The following is a 7999-nucleotide window of genomic DNA, read 5'->3' on the forward strand; positions in this document are numbered from 1 at the left end:
CCATAGGCCTTCTGGATTAATCTTGAAGTTCTCAAAAGACTCAGCTCTTCGTCAAAGTCTAGGAGCTCACGTATAATTGTGAGGTAGGTGAGGATAAAATCTCACACTGACTTCCAAGTGAAAAGCAGTCATATGTTTTTGCTTAAGAAGTGGTTTCTGCATGAGACTGTTGCAGTTTCAAACCGCTCTTTTTACATCAGCCAATTAAGAGAACAAGAAAGTAAAAACCACATGCTTTCCTGCAGAAAGAACTAAAAGGAAAGCCTATGTGGACTTGAGGTTTCAGATAACTGTGAGGCTTTAAAAAGCAGACAGGAAGCAACAGATATCTTCTTGGTGGTATTTTCTAGCTTCCTCAATAGGGAGGACTAAAAGTGTGGAGGAAGGATTTGTAGAAATGCATGTTTAGAAAGCTCCAATGTACTCTACCTGGTATTTCCAGGCTACGTCTGCCATATTAAAAATGTCCTTCACAAAAGCATCCATCTCTGGGGATGCTGAAGAAATGTCTTTTTATGAACAAACAATTCAGTCATTAGAAAAGAGAGATGTTCAGATGCTCTGGTGGAGTATTTATATATTCACTTGCTTTCGCAACATTAACAAGTGCTATATACTGCAGTTCATACACATGCAGCTTGTAGGAGTCACTAGAACAAAACAGAAGCCTTTTCAGCAAAGTGAATGGTTTAGTCACTGCAGTTTCAATGCATTTCTTCCTTTGCTGCAAATGACAACATTCAAAATTAACTGCATTTTTTTCTTTCCAAAAGTCTCTATAAATATTGGTCATTGTGCAGAAAAACACCAAAACCAGAGCTGAATTGTTTATGAAATAACCAGCTATTGCTGGGGAAGAGACTAAAGAATCTGAATGCACTTGTGAGAAGGGCTATATATCTTTCAGAGCAACAAAGTCACAAAGACAGAGGGCATATGGCTAATGATTCAGTATGCTAGGCCCTTTTCTCTCTCCCAACCTGTATTTTGCAAACCTAACAAAACAGTAACTGAAAAAATCCTGTTGGCCTCAAACATGTTCATCATCAAAGCAAAAGCAGTTAAATAAATTAAAATACTCCTTTACTCAGTGTGAAGAAAAGTTCATGGAGTGCCACCCTCCAAGACACCCTAGACAGCTGCACCAATACAAATTCTATAACGATTCATCCCCGAGTGTTCACCTCTATGTCTTCTCTGCAGCCATCTCCTCTTTTGGGAGCCAAGTACTGGAGAGCCAGCCAAGAAACACCTACTGCCTTTTAAAAAAACATGTATATATTAACCCACAATTCTTAACAGTTGACGATTGAAAACAGAATTTTTGTCCCATTTCAAAATGTTTTCAAGCAGCTTAATTTGGCGTACAAGTTGTTTGTAAGTTGGTATACTCAGTACATGTGAGAATTTAATATTGTCATCACATTTTTCCTTTTATTGTGCAAAAATAATACAAACTGATAAAAAAAAAGAACATAGAATTTTAATAGTATTTCTCAACATTATGAAATATGCTCACCTGGCATAAATCACTAGAGTATCAGTGACTTAAACAGAGCTACTCAGATTTACACAAGCTGAGGATCTGACCCATGGAGATTCTCATAGCATAAGATGGATGTCACAGGGCATTCACAAGAAATAAAGTGTGTTCTTGGCAACAAAACCAGTCTGATGACAGAAGGGTCTTGGAGGAGTTCACATGTCCTCGTTTCAGCTGGAATGGAGTTAATTTTCTTCTTAGTAGCTGGTACAGTGTGTTTTGGATTTTGTGTGAGAATAATGTTGATAACACACTGATGGTTTAGTTGTCGCCAAGTAGTGCTTACCCTAAGTTAAGGATTTTTCAGTTTCCCATGCTCTGCCAGCAAGTAGGTGTGCAAGAAGCTGGGAGGGAGCATAGCCAGGACAGCTGACCCAAGCTAGCCAAAGGGATATTCCATACCATAGAACGTCATGCTCAATGTAGAAACTGGGGCGAGTTGGCTGAGATGGGTAGATCACTGCTCAGGCATCGGTCAGCAGGTGGTGAGCAATTGCATTGTGCATTACTTGTCTTTTCTTGGGGTTGGTTTTTTTTCCCTTTTAAAAATTTTATTATATTCCTTTTCATTACTATTATTATTATTATTATTATATTTTATTTTATTATTACTGTTGTTAGTATTACATTTTATTTTACTTTAGTTATTAAATCGTTCTTATCTCAACCCACGAGTTTTACTTTTTTTTTCTCCCTCCTGATTCTCTCCCCCATCCCACTGGGCCAGGGGGTGGTGAGAGTGAGAGAGCGGCTGCGTGGTGCCTAGTTGCTGGCTGGGCTTAAACCACGACAACATGTAACAAACAAATCGCTCTTCGTTTCACTGACAATTAAGTGTCCTGACCTTGACTAATCATATTACATCAGGCAGGCAAATGCACGTAAAATAAAGAATTTTCCAGTTGCTATTGCACTCTGAACCCTAGCTCCTCTCAATGTGTCAGCCTTTGCACCACGGACCTAGACAAAGAAACACAGAGGCAAAGTACAAATTCTGTTATTCTCCACTGAGATGCAACACACTGCTGGAGCAGGTCACCGGACAGAGGTGGACAGAAGATTCATGTGGTGCCCTGGGCCACAATTTTTTGAGTGAAATTAGAGCCTCATTAATTTCCCAGAAAGAAGAATGTATCACAGCTGTCCACATCTGAAGTTCCTGTAGAACATCTGAACTACAAAATGTACTTGGGCCCAATCAAGAGGCAAGTAACAAAAAGACTAGGGAAGCACTTCTTGGCCTGATACGTATCCTTTTAACTATTTTGTATGTAAAGGCTTTAGAAAAATCTTGTTCATCATTACTAATTCAAAACATGTCTCAATTGTTTATAGCTTATTATTGTATACAAGTTGTGCACTACAGCACCAAACAGAAAAAATACAACCCACTTACTCTACTTGAGATATTCTGAGATGTCTCTAACATACAAAGTATTGCAGTTAAAGGAAATCTTTCCATGCATTTCCATCAGGAAAAAAATACCTTAAAAAAACTTAATAGTACAGAAGCTACTCCAGCAGATTACTGTTCTCTGTGGAAGAACATTTTAAGTAAAGGAAAACTTGTTGATTTGTAGGATTTCTGAAGTGGAAGAAAATTCTAAAGTTAAAACAACTTCCCTGGAATCCTTGAAATGCTAAATTATATTTTTGAATGCTCTTGTAAAACATGTGATAGGGATAACTTAAACTGGATTTACTCACTGACAAAGATACCTGTCTGCTCCATGGCCTAAAACAAAATGCCATCAGTAAGCATTCTTCTAGAGACATGGTATGTAGAATACCAATTGTTTCAAGTAGGCACTTGTAATTGAGAAAGCTCCTGGGCAGGGCTTTATTGACTGACAAGGAAGGAAAAATTAAAGATATTTACCATATTTAAGCAGCATTTAATATGTGGATATGGGTGCTCACTGAAGGGAATGAGCAGCCACTTTCTGTAATCATATATTTAATGAATGGGATGGAAATAAGGACTGCATTAATCAACTGCATTCACTACAAAGATTTGTCATGAGAGGCAGCATTCAGAAATCAGCTACTACTCACAAACGTGCTTACGCATTGCAATAAAAGTTGCAACTAGTTATCAGAACTACCACTTGTACATTATATACTAAAATTATTCAGTAGACAAAACAACTATAAAAATACATTTTAGAAAATGCCAGAATACTTGTGATTCCATGAAAATACAGGTCTCCAGAGTTCCATTTCGTGTTCACATTATCTACCCCATAATACCTTGTGCCACGTTACCCTGTCTGTGAATAGTTAAAATCAAAATATAAAAGAATAAATAGTGGATTTATTCAACCTCTAAGCATAAAAAACACCATGCCTTAAATATGTCAAACTATGACATAGTTCTTTACGTAATTCTCTCTCCCATTTCTTGCTGTGATCAGCAGAGAAATAAGTAACATATTACTATAATTCATCTTCAGAGCTGAAATCCTTTTAACTGTCTAGCCCCTTCCCCATCCCCTCTTCCCAGCTTTTCTTTCACATGTACTACAGATCCAGGCCAGTAACAATACTCTAGGCATTCCTGTTAAACACATCAAACAAATAAAAACATTTAAATATCTCAAGTTTTGTATGAAAGCAGTTTTCTATTCAGTAACTCTGTATCCTTAATCATAACCAAAGCTAGTGTAAAGTTACTACCTTCCTTTATGAAGTCTCTGATCCTACAAAGCAAATACATCCATTATTAAACCATCTCTACTCACCACGACACTCAGGTAGTTGCTCACATTCCTTGACATCACACTAAGGAGAAATCTGGGGAAGATGAATGATACTCTTAGCAGGACCCCGGCATCTAGCTGCAGTGTTGCATTTTCACATAGAGGTACAAAGGCCTGTTACAGTATTAACAAAGCGTGCAGACCAGGGATACACAGGCATTGTGCTTTTTGCTGGATCACAGCGCTATTTTGTAATTTATTTGCTAAACTAATCCCAAACTGCTGAGTCTACACATTTGTTAACACATTTAGACCACATACTGTCAATGGAACAGCTATTTGAGCTGTCAGCTGTATTTATTTACAGCTGTCGGCTCTAACACCCAGAGTGATTTATAGTATACCTTTTTGTTAAGTCTGCTACTATGCAGCTGACGGAAATGCTCAAAACAGGACCTAGAAATAGGCTCAACACACCAAAATGTACGACCACACAATACTATTTCTTACTCCTACATAATTTTTTTTTAATACATTGGAAAGCACTCATAAAGTTGTTAATTATTTGTCTCTTGCTGCAGGGGTTGTCCTGTCAAATTCCCAACATACTTGTGCAGCAGTTTAATTTTACATAATCATGGGCTAGGAATCACATTTCAAACTCGGGGTGATCTGATTCCACTTTGCAAATGTCAAGGTGTGGTGTTACTGCACATACAATTAAGAAGATGGGATGAAATTGGAACCACAATCGAAGTTGCTTCCTGCTCTGTTGATTTGTACATTAGAAATGTAATAATTTAATTGAATCTGTTATCACTTACTTTTTGTAGATTCTCACAGATACTTCCACCAAAAGCAATGTCAAGTTACTGATGAGGTTACACTGAGCAGAATTATATTTTAGCAATCACTACATGTACATTAATTCCCTTCCTAGAGAAAGCCTGGCACAGAAACACCTTCCTTAGCAATGACCAATTACAGTAAGCATCCACTGTCCAACCGTACATGCCTCCACAATATATCCCTTGCAACAGTGTTTGTATTACAGCAGTAAATAGTCACCCTAGTCATAGACCAAGATCTCCATTGCATTAAGACCTGAACAAACACACATCTAAAGGTTTGACTCAACACAAGCCAAAATCCACAGTCGCTGCAGTTTTATAATTTCTTTGTTAAGAAATTAATTAACTTGACCACCAGTACCACCAGGTTTTAAGAATTTCGATGTTCTGCTTTAAGTGAGTAGTATAAAGAAATTAACCTCCCCTCTGGCCTGCAGTCCTGATCACCACTCTACCCTGCTCTGTAGTATAGCACAAGCAAGAAGGGGGACTTTGCTTTTTTCATTTGATGTATTCAATCCTGACTGGATGTTCCCAGAAATTGTCTCATCTGTGCTGCAGCCTTCAGATGGACAGACCATAACTCTAAAGGGCTGCTCTGCACACACTGCTGAATTTTAACTCACAGCTGTAGGGTAGGAAGTGACAATTACTGCATTTGGATGCCTCATCCTGACACATTTGGCCTGATCCTTACTCAGCCCCTGCTCAGGGAAACCCCATGGAGCTCAGCACAGCAGGACCTTTCCCCATCCTGCTTTCTTGTGCTGGCAAGAGGCAGGAATTGCCTTCTGCCATGGGCTCTCTGAAAACACCTGCATTAAGTTATAGATCAGATTCTCTCTGCAGCTTTGGAAACATTTCCGACAGCTGTTTAAGACCTGGCTGGTGCTAACTGGAAATGCTCTGTCTGCTGCTATGGCTCAGCCTGTTGTGTTGCTCCTACCTGTCCAGTCTGCACACGGGGAGCTGCTCAGCTCTTGAGAGATTTGGGTTAAATGCCATGCATGCAGGCAGGAAAGGTGACACCCAAGGTGGTAATGAGCTCTGCACCCACGGAAAGGGAGTCTGCACACAGACTACATTCACATATTCAAACTCCATGGCGAACCAGTCTGAGAGGGCCTCAGCATGGCTGCCCACCTGGCTCACCAGACCTCAGAGCCAGCCAGCACCTCCATTTTGTGCCTCACAAGAGGCAGCCCCCTCCATTTTGTGCCTCCCCTCCCTCACAAAAAGCAAATCCTTCCATTTTGTGCTTCCCCTCCCTCATAGACAGCAGTCTCCACCATTTTGTGCCTCCTCTCCCTCACATGAAACAGCCCCCTCTGTTTTGTGCCTCACAGGAGGCAGCCTCCACCATTTTGTGCCTCCCCTCCCTCACAAGAGGCAGCCCCCTCCACTTTGTGCCTCCCTTCCCTCACAAAAAGCAAATCCTTCCATTTTGTGCCTCCCCTCCCTCATAGACAGCAGTCTCCACCATTTTGTGCCTCCTCTCCCTCACATGAAACAGCCCCCTCTGTTTTGTGCCTTACAGGAAGCAGCTCCCTCCATTTTGTGCCTCCCCTCCCTCACAAGAATCAGCCCCCTCCATTTTGTGCCTCCCCTCCCTCACAGGAGGCAGCTGCCTGCCTCAGGCCAGGTACCAGGAGGGTTTGCAGCCATAGCATGGCAGTAGGGATGTGAGACAGAGCTGCATGCCGATTCTACTAGCCCAGGGGAAATAGTAGTCACCTCTATCTTGCTTACACTGCTCACTTTTTGAGTACAGACATTAAATATTAAATTACTGCAGTCTTACAGCATCTTTATTGGACACAGTGCTCCTACAGCACTGAACTGGGTTCTCAAGTAAGCCATCAGCTGCTGAGGCTGGTGAGGACTGTCCAGAATGACACTAGCAGTGAAAGTAAATATAAACTGAGAGTGATGATAGGAACCAAAATAAGAACATAAGTGAAAAAGGAAAAACTCGAGAAATACTCTTTTCTTCCAGATTTAATCTGGCAGAACTTTAAGAAAGCTTTCTGGTCCACTTTTCTAAATGACCTGGTGGAATAAGATGTTCAACTGTATCTTTTATACCTTACCTAGGTGTTTATTTAAGCAATTATGTAACTTCACCATATTCAGATTCCTGAACTTCATAGTCCTATAGAGAAGCAAAGTGATACATCTCTGACCATGTAGCTGGTTTTACTTATAATTTAGTTCACACTGAATTTTGATTAAAACGGGAATTGAAAAGTAACATAAAAGCTTCTTGAGTACTTTATTAGTTAAATGCCACTACCTTAAATATGCCAGACAAAAAACCCGAAAAATAATCAGAATAAACGTAGTGTATCTATTTATGGAGGAAGAATTACCTGCACTAAGTGATGGTGGATGACATTTCCTTCAACATATTCAAACTTGTAGATCTCATCTTTCAAATCTCGGATTTTACCTCTAAAAATAAAGCGTTTCTACTTTTTTCAGCTGCCAGGCAGCTTTGAACGAATCAGAAGGGAACTGAACCGCGCTGCGTTTCCTCTTCAGAGAAGGGGTGTTATGGCCAAGTGGTGATTTGGCACTGCGGCATCCGCCGGTCCCACCGGCAGTAACTTCCCGCCTGCAGAGGGGCTGCCCGGGAGGGGCCGTGCTGGGAAGCTCCAGCAGGGCTCACGGATCACTGACCGGGCACATCCTCTTGCTGAGGGGAAGACGGGATTCCCCGGGGCTCCCCAACCTCCGGCGAGCCCCCAGACCACTCGGCAGTGACCGCAGCCGGCTGACCCGGCCCGGGGAGCCCCGCGCTCCTACCCTCCCACCCGCCATTCCTCTCCCCGCCGGCGAGGGCGCTGCGGAGCGCTATCGCCCTCCCTGCTCCCCCGCCTGGCCCGGGGAGCATTTCCTGGCCCGCA

This window comes from Aquila chrysaetos, chromosome 25 (assembly GCF_900496995.4).
Source record: "Aquila chrysaetos chrysaetos chromosome 25, bAquChr1.4, whole genome shotgun sequence".
In the NCBI taxonomy this organism is placed as follows: domain Eukaryota; kingdom Metazoa; phylum Chordata; class Aves; order Accipitriformes; family Accipitridae; genus Aquila; species Aquila chrysaetos.